At 34.4% G+C, this 14304-nt stretch overlaps 1 long non-coding RNA gene across 1 annotated transcript in view; it reads right to left on the bottom strand.

The window, feature by feature from the left end:
* LOC134808145 (uncharacterized) overlaps positions 1–13873 on the bottom strand; it is a 42331-nt gene extending 28458 nt beyond the window's left edge. Inside the window, exons 1-2 of the long non-coding RNA XR_010150533.1 lie at positions 13827–13873; positions 11173–11260 (exon numbers count right to left, since the gene is read on the bottom strand). This is a non-coding gene — a long non-coding RNA (uncharacterized LOC134808145). The remainder of the gene's footprint in view (positions 1–11172; positions 11261–13826) is intronic.
* Positions 13874–14304: the final 431 nt, after the last annotated feature.

Below are 14304 nucleotides of genomic sequence, written 5' to 3'. Positions count from 1 at the left end.
TTTTCAAGGCATGTTTTGGCATGTGATTCAAAGTCTCATGTGCCATTGTTTTGTCAATGTGTGTAATAGCTTCAGGTAATAGCCCATGATACCTTGGGATTATTTATGGAGTAGCACTCTAGAGATAGACATTGTCAAAGATATTCCAGATTAAAAACTGGATTATAACATCCTGTTACAACTTTATCAAAACAAACTTCATCAATGCATGAGGTTAATATGCATTTTAAAGGTTGAAGGGCAAGGGTTTAGAGCAGACATCATTGAAATATGGACCATATACCGATTCCTGTCTGTTGCCTGTTTTTGTAAATAAAGTTTTATTAGACCAGAGCCATCCTTATTGGTTTACAAGCAAGCAGCCATAGACTGCTTTCCTGCTGCAAGAGAGTGTTAAATACTTTCTGCAGAAACCATAAAACTCACAATTTTAAGATATTTACTACTTAGCTACTTAAAGAAGCTTGTTGACCTTTTGTATAGAAGGCCTGTAACTTCTTATGGTTTGTGAGGAATGTGTGCCATGCCAATGTTTTGGAGACTTGGTGAATGTTTTGAGGCATTCTGAACAAAGAATAAAAAGAAGCTTAAACAAACTTATTTAATAAATTAATTCCCACATGCAATTTAGTTAAAATAATTTAATAGTTAAAAATTTTTAATTAATTTTTGTGGGTACATAGTAGGTATATTTATGAAGTACATGAAAACTTTTGGCACAGCCATGCAATGTGTCATAATCTTATCAGGGTAAAAGAGGTATCCATAACCCCAAAAATTTATCGTTAGTGTTACAAACAATCTAATTACACATTTTTAGTTATTTTTAAATGTACAATAATTTTTTTTTTACTGTAGTCACCCGGTTTTGCTAGCAAATGGTAGGTCTTATTCATTCTTGATAACTACTTTTCGTATCCATTAACCATCTCCACTTCCTTCTCGCCACCACCACAATACCCTTTCCCAGCCTCTGATACCCATCCTGTTACTCTCTGTCTCCATGAGTTTAATTATTTTAATGTTTAACTCCCAGAAGCAAGTGAGAACATGTCAAGTTTTTGTTTCTATGGCTAGATAATTTCACTTAACATAATGACCTTCAGTTCCATCCATGTTGTTGCAAATGACAGCATCTCTTTATTTTAATGGCTGAATAGTACTTTGTTGTGTCAATGTAACATATTTTCTTTATGTTTCCTTCTGTTGAGGGACACTTAGGTTGCTTCCAAATCTTGGCTATTGTAAACAATGATGCAATAAATATGGTAGTGCAGATATCTCTTCATGATATTTATTTTCTTTTTTTTTGAGTATATATCTAACAGTGGAATTGCTGGATCACATGGTAGCTGTCTTTTTAGTTTTAAAGAACCTCCAAACAGTTCTACATAGTAGTTGTACTAATTTACATTTCCACAGTGGATGAGGGTTCCCTTTTCTGCACATCCTCACCGGCCTTTGTTATTGCATGTCTTTTAAATAAAAGCCATTTTATTTGAGATGATATCTCAAATGATATATCTTTTTGAGATATATCATTTGAGATGATATCTTTTTGAGATATATCATTTGAGATGATATCTTATTGTAGTTATGATTTCCATTTCTCTGATGGTCAGTGAGGTTGAGCACCTTCTCATATACCTGTTTGCCATTTGTAGCTCTCCTTTTGAGACATATCTATCAGATATGTTGCCCATTTTTTAAAAAATCAGATATCTTTTTTCCTATACAATTGAACTCCTTATGTATTCTGATTATTGATAATTTGTCAGATTGGTAGTTTGCAAATATTTTCTCTCATTCTGTGGGTTGTCTCTTCACCCTGTTGATTGTTTCCTTTGCTATGCAGAAGATTTTTAATTTAATAGGATCCTGTTAGCCCATTTTTGCTTTGGTTGCCTGTGCTTGAGGTTGATTCCTCAATAAATCTTTGCCAAATCCAATGTCCTGGATAGTTTCTCCAGTATTTTCTTCTAGTAGTTTGATGTCTTAGATTTAAGTCTTTAATTCATTTTGATTTGATTTTTGTATAGAGAAAGAGATAGAGGGTCAACGTTCATTCTTCTGTGTATAGATATCCAGTTTTCCCAGCATCTTTATTGAAGAGACAGTACATTCCCCAATGTTTGTTCTTGGCACCATTGTCAAAAATGAGTTTACTGTAGATGTATGGATTTATCTCTTGGATCCGTATTCCATTCCACTGATATATTTGTCCATTTTTCTTCCAGTACCATGTCGTTGTGGGTACTGTATCTCTGCAGTATAATTTCAAGTAAGGTAATATGATTCCTTCAGTTTTTTTTTTCTCCTTTGTTTAGGATAGCTTTGGCTATTCTAGGTCTTTCATGGCTTCATATAAACTTTAGAATTTTTTTCTGTTTCTGTGAAGAATTTCATTTTTTTTAATGGGAAATACAATAAATCTATAAATTGCTTTGGGTAGTATAGATATTTTAACAACATTGATTCTTTCAATCCATAAACATGGAATATCCTCCCATTTTTGTGTGTTGTCTTCAGTTTCTTGCATCAATGTTTTATAGTTCTTACTGTAGAGATCTTTGACTTCTTTAGTTAATTTCTAGAAATTGTATTATATTGCAGCTATTGTAAATAGGATTATTTTCTTGATTTCCTTTTCAGATTGTTTGCTGTTGGCATATAATTAGAGCTGAAGAGAAAGATAGACCTCAATTTAAAAAAATATCTGGAGATGTCAACACCCTGTTTCATCATTCTGTAGGTCATCCAGACAGAATATCAACAATGAAATATTAGACTGAATCAGCCCTACAGACTAAATGGACCTAATAAATATTTACAGAACATTTCATCTAATGGCTTCAGAATACTCATTCTTTCCCTCAGTACTTGGACCATTCTCAAGGCTAGAAATCCTACTTATTTTTGTTCATTGAATGGTATCCTGCAACTTTACTGAATTTATTTATTAGTTCTAATTGTTTGTCTTGGTAGAGTCTTGAGGTTTTTTCAAGTATAAGATTATATCATCTGCAAACAAGGATAATCTGACTTCTTCCTTTCCAATTTGGATGCCCTTTATTTCATTCTCTAGCATGTTTGCTCTAGCTAAGACTTCCAGTCCTATGTTGAATAATAGGGGTGCAAGTGGGCATTCTTGTCATGTTTCTGACCTTAAAGACTTTCACTTTTTCTCCATTCAGAATAATACTAGCTATGAGCCTAATAAAAGCCGGGTGTGGCTTTCATTATGTTGAGATATGTTCCTTCTACTCCTAGTTTTTTGAAGGTTTTTATCATGAAAGGATGTTGCATTTTATCAAATGCTTTGCAGCATTAATTGACATCATATGGTTTTGTCCTTATTCCTGTTGATATGATGTGACACATTAATTGATTTGTATATGTTGAACAATCCTTGCATCCCTGGGATTAATCATACTTGGTCATAATGAATAATCTTTTCATTATCTTGTTGAATTTGGTTTGCTAGTATTTTGCTAACAATTTTTGCATCAATATTCATCAGGGATATTGGCCTGCAGTTTTATTTTTTAATTATTTTTGAGGTGTCTTTTTTTGGTTTTGGTTTCAGAGTAATACCAGTCTTGCAGAATGCATTTGGAAGTATTCCCTCCTCTTCTATATTTTGAAATAGTTTGAGTAGAATTGGTATTAGTTCTTCCTTAAATATTTGGTAGAATTCAGCAATGAAACCATCAAGTCCTGGGCTTTTCTTTGCTGAGAAACTTGTTATTATAGCTTTGATATTGTTACTTGATATTGGTCTGTTTAGGTTTTGAATGTCTTCATCATTTAATCTTGGAAGGTTCTGAGTGTCAAGGAATTTATCCATTTCCTTTAGATTTCCCAATATATTAGCATATAGTTGCATATATTAGCCACTAATGAGTCTTCGAATTTCTGTGATATCAGTTGCTATTTCCCCTTTTTCATCTCTTAATTTATTATTTGGATCTTCTGTATTTTTCTCTTAGTCTCACTAAAAGTGTGTTAATTTTCTTTACTTTTTCAAAAAAAAAGTTTTTGTTTCATTTATCTTTTGTATTGTTTTCTTCATTTCAAATTCATTTATTTCTGCTCTGATCTTTATTATTTCTTTTCTTCTACTAATTTCATGTTTGGTTTGCTCTTGCTTTTCTAATTCTTTACAATGCAGTTAGGTTGTTTATTTGATGGTTTTCCTGTTTTTTGATGTAGGCCCTTACAGCTATTAACTTCCTTCCTAGTATTGCTTTTGCTGTATCTCATAGGTTTTGGTATATTGTGTTTCCATTATAATTTGTTTCCAGGAAATTTTCAATTTTCTTTTTAATTCTTCATTGACCCACTGGTCACTCAGGAGTATATTGATTAATTTCCATGTGTTGGTATACTTTCAAAAATTGCTCTTGCTATTGATTTCTAGTTTTATGCCATGGTGTTTAGAGAAGATACTTGATATTATTTCAGTTTTTTGGAATGTCTAAAGACTTGTTTTCTGGCCTAATATATAATCTAGCCTTGAGAATGGTCCAGGTACTGAGGGAAAGAATGAATATTCTGAAGCCATTAGATGAAATGTTCTGTAAATATTTATTAGGTCCATTTAGTCTGTAGGGCTGATTCAGTCTAATATTTCATTGTTGATATTCTGTCTGGATGACCTATAGAATGATGAAACAGGGTGTTGACATCTCCAGATATTTTTTTTAATTGAGGTCTATCTTTCTCTTCAGCTCTAATTATATTTGTTTTATATATCTTGGTGTTCCAGTGTTGGGTTCATATATAATTACAATTGTTACATTCTCCTGCTGAATTGACTCTTTATTATTATATAGTGACCTTCTTTGCTCTTCTAATAGTTTTTGTCTTGAAAACTGTTTTGCATAAGTATAATTATTCTTGCTGTTTTCTGATTTCCATTGGCACAGAATATCTTTTTACGTCTTTTTACTTTCAGTATATATGTGTTTTTATAGGTGAAGTGAGTTTCTAGTAGGCAACTGATCATTGGGTCTTGCTTTTTATCCATTTGACCATTCCGTCTTTTGATCTGAGAGTTTAGTCTATTTACATTCAATTTTATTATTGATGAGTAAGAACTTACTCCTGCCATTTTGTTATTTTTTTATTGTTTTGTGGTCTTCACTTCTTTTTTTTCTTCCCTTCATGTCTTTCTTTTAGAGAAAGTAATTTTCTTTGGCAGTATGATTTAATTTCTTGATTTTTATTTTTTGTGTATCTGTTGTAAGTTTTTTGATTTGAGGTTACCATAAACCTCGCAAATACTATGTTAGAACCCATCACTTTAACCTGATAACAAGTTAACACTGTTTGTATAAAAAATAAACAAGCAAATAAACTAATAAAAATTGTACATGTTAGCTTTATTTTCCCAGTGTTTAACTTTTGTTGTTTCAATTTATATTTTATTGTATTGTCTATGTCTTGAAAATTCATAGTAGTTATTTTTGATTGGGTTATTGTTTACATAAGAATATTTTAGAAACTACAGTTACACTGTTGTACTATTCTGTGTTTTTCTCCATACTTACTATCATCAATGAGTTTTGTACCTCTGGTAATTTACTTTCACTTATTAACATCTTTTTTTTTTTTCTGATTGAAGTACTCTCTTTAGTATTTCTTGTTGAATAGTTCAGTTGTTGATGAAATCTCTCAGCTTTTGTTTGTCTGGGAAGGTCTTTATTTCTCCTTCATATTTGAAGTATATTTCCTGTGGATATATTATTCCAGGATAAAGAGTTTTTTTGTTTGTTTTCCTTCAGCACTTCAAACATGTTATGCCACTCTCTCCTGGCCTGTAAGGTTTCCACTGAAAAGTCTGCTGACTGATGTATTGGAATAGCATTGAAAGTTATTTGTTTCTCTTCTCTTGCTGCTTTTAGAGTTCTTTCTTTATCCTTGACATTTTGGAATTTGATTATTAAATACCTTGAGGTAGTCTTCTTTGGGTTCAATCTTTTTGGTGTTCTATATCCTTCTCATACTTGGATATTGATATCCTTCTCTAGGTTTAGGAAGTTCTTTGTTATTATCCCTTTGAATGTACTTCTACCCCTATCTCTTTCTCTACCTCTGCTATTAGGCCAATAACTCTTAGATTTTCCCTTTTGAAGCTGTTTCCTAGATAAGATAGGCATGCTTCTTGGCTTTCTTTTTTCTTTTGTATTTTCTATGTATTTTTAAGTAGCCCATGCTCAATCTCACTAATTTTTTCGTCTGCTTGACCAGTTTTGCTAGAAAAATATTCTGATGCCTTCTTCAGTATTTCAATTGAATTTTTCAGTTTCAGAATTTCTCCTTTAAACCTTTTAATTATTTTAATATCTGTGGCAAATCTATCTGATAGAATTCTGAATTCCTTCTGTGTTATCTTAAAATTTCATTGAGTTTCCTCAAAACAGCTGATTTGAATTCTCTGTCTGAAAGGTCACATATGTCTGTTCTCTAGGATTGGTCCCTGGTACTTTATTTGGTTCATTTGGTGAGTTCATATCTTCCTGGATGATCTTGATTATTGTGTATGTTCATCTATGCCTGAGCATTGAAGGGTTTGGTATTTACTGTGGTCTTCACAGTCTGGGCTTGTTTGTACCTGTCCTTCTTGGGAAAGCTTTCCAAATATTCAAAAGGAATAAGGTGTTGTGTTATAAGTTGTGTTTCTGTTGGGGGCCACCCCAAGCCCAGTTATCCTGTGGTTCTTGCACAGTCATAGAGGTACAACCTTGATCGTCTTGAATAAGATCCAGAAGAAATCTATAGATTGCCAGGCAGACACTCTTATTCTCTTCCCTTACTTTCTCACAAAAAAATGTTTCTCTCTCTTTCTGAGCCACCTGGAACTGGGGATGAGGTGACACAAGCACCCCTGTGGTCACTGGGACTGTGCTGGGTCATACCTGAAGCCAGGATCTTGCCCAACACCTGCTGAAACAACTACCTGGCTACCTGGGCAGTTATTTCCCCCAGGCCCCAGGTTAGTCATGAGGTGCTATCCACGAACCAGGGACTGGAGTCAAAATGTTAGCAGTCTATCTGTTGTCCTATTGTGCTATGGATGAGCTGACAAACAATGAGATGCAGTTTTTCTCACTTTTTTTCTCCCAGTTCCACAGGCAAAGGAGCTTTACCCACCACCGCAGGCCCACAGGGAGTACTGCCAGCCTACTGCCAATGTTCCCTTAGGGTCCAAGGGCTCCTCAGTCAGCTTGTGGTGAATGCTGCCTGGCCTGGGATTCATCCTTCAGGCTTGAGGTCTCCTCTCTGACCCAGAGAAGGTCCAGAAATGTCTTCCAAAATGCAAGTCCTGGCTTTGGAAATCCCAAGAGCCTCCTTGGTGCTTCATCCCACTGTGGACAATCTGGTACCTAAGGCGCAAGACAAAGTTCCCTTCCTTTTCTATCTATTGTCTCAGGCAACGGTTTTTGCTCATAGCCACCACAGCTGGGAATATGCTAAGTTTAACTTGAAGTCAGTTTGTCTCAGTTTTACCCAAGGTCCATGGTGTACTATTTAGGGGCCAAGGGCACTTTAGCCTGCAGGCAAAGAATTCTGCTAGGACAAAGTCCTTTTCCTAAAGGCAGTGGGCTCCCTTCTGGCCAAGGTGTATCTAGAAATGTCATCTGGGAGCTAGGGCCTGGAAAAGGGGCCTCATGACTCTGCCTACTGCTCTATCCTAATGTGGCTGAGCTTGTATCCAAGATGCAAGACAAAGTTCTCTTTATTCTTCCTTCTCATCTCCTCAGTTGAAAGGTAGGCATCTCCTTTGGAGGCATGAGCTCTGAAGCCTGGGTTTGGAAAAGGGGTGACATAGCACTCCCTCATCCACCCTGTTTGATGCCTCAGTAGTCACATACCACCCACATCCTCTGGCTCTGAGCCCAATTCAGCAGTAGGACTCATCTAGGACTTGTAGTCCTTGTGGCCTAGACTGCATTTGAAGTTTATTTAGGTCCCAGTGCACTTTTGACCATGGTGGCAGGTCTTGCTCAAACTCAAGTTCTGACTGCTGAGATAAACAATTTCCCTCTGTCTAGAGTTGATTTAAATACTCCCTCTGTGGGCAGGCATCAACTGATTTCAGCTTAGTTTTGCTTTCTACCATGACAGGGTAAGTTCAATGCAATGTCTCAGAATCCCTGTCCTCTCCCTCTCTCACACACACATTCTCTTTCCATGCCATGCAGCCACTGCTGGGGTGTTTGGGGCAGGTGGCATCAGTGATTCAAGACTCTTCAGATCAAGCTAACATAGCCATCACTTCGCATACTTGTCATTTATTTGTGATACAAATATTTAAAATTCATTCTTTTAGCAATTTGGAAACATACAATACACTATCATTAACTATAGTCACCATGCTGTTCAATCAATCACTAGGACTTATTCTTTTTTTTTTTTTTTTTTTTGAGACGGAGTCTCGCTGATCTGTCGCCCAGGCTGGAGTGCAGTGGCGCGATCTCGGCTCACTGCAAGCTCCGCCTCCCGGGTTCACGCCATTCTCCTGCCTCAGCCTCCCGAGTAGCTGGGACTACAGGTGCCCGCTACCACACCCGGCTAATTTTTTGTATTTTTAGTAGAGACGGGGTTTCACCGTGTTAGCCAGGATGGTCTCGATCTCCTGACCTCGTGATCCGCCCGCCTCGGCCTCCCAAAGTGCTGGGATTACAGGCGTGAGCCACCGCGCCCGGCCGGACTTATTCTTTCTAACTGAAACTTTGTACCCTTTTACCAATACTCTCCTTTCCTGTACTCTCCTCTCCCCCTTAGCATCTGGTAACCAACATTCTAGTCTCTATCTCTATGAGTTCCATTTCTTTACATCCCACATGTGAGATCAGGTGGTGTTTGTCTTTCTGTGCCTGGCTTATTTCACTTAGCATAGTATCCTCTAGATTCATCTGTGTTATCTCAAATGACAGAATTTCCTACTTTTTAAAGGCTAACTATATATACACAATGGAACACTATATATGTGTGTGTGTGTGTTTGTGTGTGTATATATTTATATATACAAAACACATTTTTATTCCATTCATCTATTCATGGGCACTTCGATTCTTTCCATATCATGGCTATTGTAAATAGTGCTACAATGAACATGTGAGTACACTTATCTTCTTGATGTACTGATTTCACTTTCTTTATGGATATATTATAACCAGTAGTGTAAATTTGCTGGGTCATATGGCAATTCTATATTTAGTTTTTGAGGAGCTTCCATAATGACTATAATAATTTAACATTCCCACCAACAGTGCGCAAGAGTTATCTTTTCTCCACATCCTTGCCAACACTTATCACTAATCACCAGGAAAGTGTGAGTTAAACAATAACTAAATATTACCTCAAACTGGTTAGAATGGCTATTCTTAAAATATTTAAATTTTTCTTAGCTTTTCCATTACAAAAATTTTTCTAAAATATTTTAAATTTAAAGAAATTCTTCAAAGTGTCTGGTGTGTATTACAGTTAATATTGGCTACATTTTAAGAGATGGTTAACACACTATTTCAGAAATAATTGAATATTTAAAGTCAAAATAGAGTAAGCTGTATATCCTGAATTTCAAAAATATGGAATTTATTATATTAAGAAACCTTTATATGTAACATATCTAAATGTCTATAAATTTTATTTAAACATTATTTTAGATAGCAATTATTGAACCTTAAATAGTAGAAGAGGCATTATGACTAATTACTCAGCTGTCCCACATTCTTATCCAGATGAATAAACTTGGGAAAGCTTTGGCATTATTTCAGTTGGGAAGGGTGTGAATGACACTATTTAGCTGTTTAGTGATGTTATGAGAGACGACGATGGTGCACAGTCTTTAGGTAAGAATTGGGAACCATTTTACGTTGAGCTTATTGCTCTAGAGAAATGAAATCCCTACCATCCCCACATCCCTCTTTGTGGCAATACTGCTCTGCAACCCATGTATTGCCTGTGATTCTTGCTGCTCAGGGCTTAATGTCTGCTAGTGAGGAATTGCCTTTTTCTAGCCTTTAGTGGCTAAAGTACTCTGGAAAAAGACAATAGGTATATAAAACAAAGATGGAAGACAATGAGAATGTAAGATAAGAGTGAAATATCTGGGTTTCTATAGAACAAATGATTTAGTAATATTAGTACATTTCCTGAATGCCCTATAATGCCAAATATCTATAGTGAGGAAGCATTAGTCACCTTTTCATTTATTATTTGCATTTCTTACATAGTAAAATACTTTTATACAGCAAGATAATTCTGGAACACATGGATACTGTGAAATACGTATACTCTTATATGTGTTTTGCTAGCATCCTAAAAATATTTCCATGTTCTGTTTGGGTTTTGATTCCCTAAAATAATAACTCTGCCTGACTGCTGAGGATGTGGTATGCTCAGGTCATTTTCCTACAAGGGAAGCTGCTAAAGATAAAGTGGATCACAGGGTGATGATGAAAGGACACAGTTATATTAGCATCCCTTAGGTCAAACTCTGTAATGTGTAGATCAAACTCTGTTTTCTTCTTTCATAGACCTTGCAGCAGGAAAGTTGACCATAGATAAAATATCTCTCAATTAAATTTTGTTTTTTGTTTTCTGTTTTAGATAAGGTTTGGAGGGAGTAATCTCTCGGAGAAATCATTTGAAAATGGATGTTATTTCCAAGACTTTTAGATCTTCTGAACTACCATTATAATTATTCCGTGATCACTCCAAAAATTACTTATTGATGCTAGGTGAATACAAACTCTATGCTGGGCAACACTATGAGGAAGAAACAGTTCAGAATATAAGAGGAAATATACATTTATAAAATATAGTATTAGACATCAGTATCAGATATTACTATCAGAGTATGAGTCTCCCTTTCAGAGTCATTTAAACACGAAATATTTATTGAGAACATTCATGTGCCTAAAGCTTTTTCAGAATTTAGGGTATCAAGGATTCCCCATACATAACCTCTAAAATTCATAACGTTATAGAATAGTGGGAGGGTATAGGAGAATAATTAGAGACTGAGAAAAGGATTATAGGAACCATACAGACACAACCACCCTATCATAAAGGCTACCATAATTACATCTATTTTACAGGTGAGGAACATGAGAAATAAAAGGAAGGTAACTTGCCCAAGGTCACTGGGCTACTAAATACCTGAGGTGAGCCGAGCAGTTTAGTTTCAGATTGTGCAATCTTGACCATTAAGCCATACTGCCTTCACAAGGATGAAACAGCATGCAAGCTGGGGAGTGGAGAGAGACAGAATTGTTGATAAAAGATCTTGAAGAGTCTTGTGAGCATAAAAAGGGACTTTGAATTTTGCCATAGTATCAGAGAAGCTATTGAAATCTTAGAACGACAGTTTTGTTATGCAACAAGCAGAAAAGCTACCCAAAAGAAGTGATATCCAAACTGAGCTTTCAAGGTTTAAGGGGGATAGAAAACAGGAATGCTTAGTATTTACAAATGAAGTAGTGATAAACTCCAACAGACAACACCCATAATAAGGAAGGGCAAGGGAGACCTATATCACCATCTTGATGTTCCATAGTATGGAATCCACAGAGGGACAATAACCCATGCCAAGTTCCCCCAGTTCTCCTATGATGCTGGAGCCCTACGTAAAAGAATTTGTTCCCATGGTTGTAGTTCCAGGAAAGTGAGAGAATATATAGAATATATTGGTTCTGTGACCCTAGGTGTGTGATGCCTTGTTTGCATGTGTGTGTGCATGTTTGCATGAGCAGCCATGTATGTGATTCTATACCTATAAATTGCTGAAAGCACAAAACTCTACAAAGCTAAATAAATAAATTCAAAGGACTTGTGCTTTGAGGGTTCTGAAATATTCATCTCTCCTCACTCAAATAATTTTAATCATTTTAAACACAGTTAACCATTTTAAAAATATTTAACACAAAGTCTTTTGTTCTTTTTTATTTTTTGTATTTTTGTATTTTGTGATTGGTAAAATGAGCTTGGCCCCAAGGGCAAATGGCTCCATTTGCTACTCTCCTTTATCCCAAGTCTGGCTTATAGGAAATGCCTCTGTAGGGATTTGGTACTGGAGGGAAAACACACACATATATACAGGTAGTTCGATGAAGAAGCAGAAATTATTAACAAATCTGTTGTCTTTAGATAAGAAAAAATAGAGTTTAGAAGAGAAATTTCTCACACATATCTTTCAAATATACACATTTGTGTTTTGTTTTGTTGTTTGTTTGATTGATTTTGTTGTTATTTTATTACATAAGGCCATGGAGCTAGTAAAATAAAGACCCAATTTGATTTTGCAGTATATATTGAAAAAATTTTCTAATCTGTTTAATCCCTAAAGTTACCAAAGATGTAAAAGAAATTCCGTACCTTTTGAAAAGATAAATATTTATAAAAAGGGCATCCTGTTTGAGGGTTCTATCAAATGCATTAGAATGTCCAGAACAGAAAGTTTTTTTTTGTATACTTTAAGTTCTAGGGTACATGTGAACAACATGCAGGTTTGTTACATATGTATACATGTTCCGTGCTGGTGTGCTGCACCCATTAACTCGTCATTTACATAAGGTATATCTCCTAATGCTATCCATCCCCCCTCCCCGAACCCCACAACAGGCCCCGGTGTGTGATGTTCCCCTTCCTGTGTCCAAGTGTTCTCATTGCAGAACAGAAAGATTTTCTGTTACTTACAAATTTCCTGAAAGACATGTTTCCTTTCTCTTCTATGTTAAAACTTGTGTTTCTAAGTAATTAAAAAAAAAAAAAAACTACATCCTTAGAAAAAGTTAAATTCAACTTCCCAAGCCATCATCTTTCTTATGAACATTTTGCTCACTAACCCCCAGCATCTCAATGCCCTAGGTTAACGGTAAATTCCAAATTATGCAAAAAAAGAAAGCAAGAAATGTATTTTCTCACATCATTCAAGGTCATAATGTTGGACACAGAACCCAGAGTTAAAAAGTTCAGATTATTCAGTTTTACATTGGCAAATTATTGTATTCCTATTCTTATTTCCCTAACTCTTAAGCATGGAGTTTAAAGATGTCATTAATATTTAACATTCTAATGAGACTTTTCTACAACTTCACTAACTTTCAAAAAAGGTTTTCTCCAAGTAATTGAAACACAAGGTAAATTTTGTTTTCAAACTGCATAGTAAATAAACTAATAGTAATAGTAATAATGCCATAAAAAGTTCTTACCTGATGTTTTTAGGCAACCAGATATTTTTAGTATTATGTCTATTGAAGTTTTATACTACACTACTTTCCAATAATCTGAAATGTGTCAGGAGTATAACTTACTTTGAAAATGAAGAATGTATTTTGAAACATGTCATAATTACCATGCATATTAATGCAGTCCTCTTCATTGCATTTTAACTATAATGTTGCTGTTGAATGATGAAGATATTTATGTACATATTAAAATACAGACATTCAAAGTAAGTTTTGCAACACAAGAAGTCATTTTTGCTAAAAAAAAAAAAAAGAAACTGAACACAGTTCTATATTAAATGAGATTAGGTTTTAATCCTTAATTTTGTTAGATGTGATAATATTATTAGTATGTATGAAAGATAGGTATGTTGTTATTGTTAAAACATTATATATTTTTATTAATATGTAAGAAAAAAGGTTAATATAGAAGAAAAAACATATTTGTGTATTAGAGATAAATATTTGTATGATGAAATTATTGGTTTGGCATTTACTTTAAAACACTCCAGAAAAGAAGTTTTAAGAGAAATAATTGAGACAAAAATTGTAAAATATTCATAATTATTATAACTGAGTTATACTTACATATGATTAATTAGTTATTTCCCTTCTTTTGTATATGTTGAAACTTTCTGTAATAAAAAATAACAAATTAAAAATAATCAGTTTATTATTTAGTCTAGAGAAAATTGAGGTTTCACCATCAATATAATATTCTTCTTATTTTAATTTTGGTTATTTTCTCCATTTCAATACAAAAGAGATGTTGTTCCATTAGTAGTGAATATCCTCGTTTTAATGGCTAAGTAATTTTTAATAAAATTAAATATTTAAAGTTGAATAACGATTTATTCAATATTAATATAGATAAGACAGTACACTTTCAAATACTAGTAAATTTAGTAGTTATCATAAACTACTACTATAGTTAGTATAATGTCAAGATAAAGTGAACTTTTACTTAGAGGTATAAATTGATACTTTCTTTAATCTTCTTCATGTGAAAAGTCAATCTCTCGGCAATTTATGTTTGCTCTCACCTTGTTCGTTTATTATCATTTGA

This window comes from Pan troglodytes, chromosome 14 (genome assembly GCF_028858775.2).
Source record: "Pan troglodytes isolate AG18354 chromosome 14, NHGRI_mPanTro3-v2.0_pri, whole genome shotgun sequence".
NCBI lineage: Eukaryota > Metazoa > Chordata > Mammalia > Primates > Hominidae > Pan > Pan troglodytes.
This window is presented reverse-complemented; position numbering and strand designations above follow the sequence as displayed.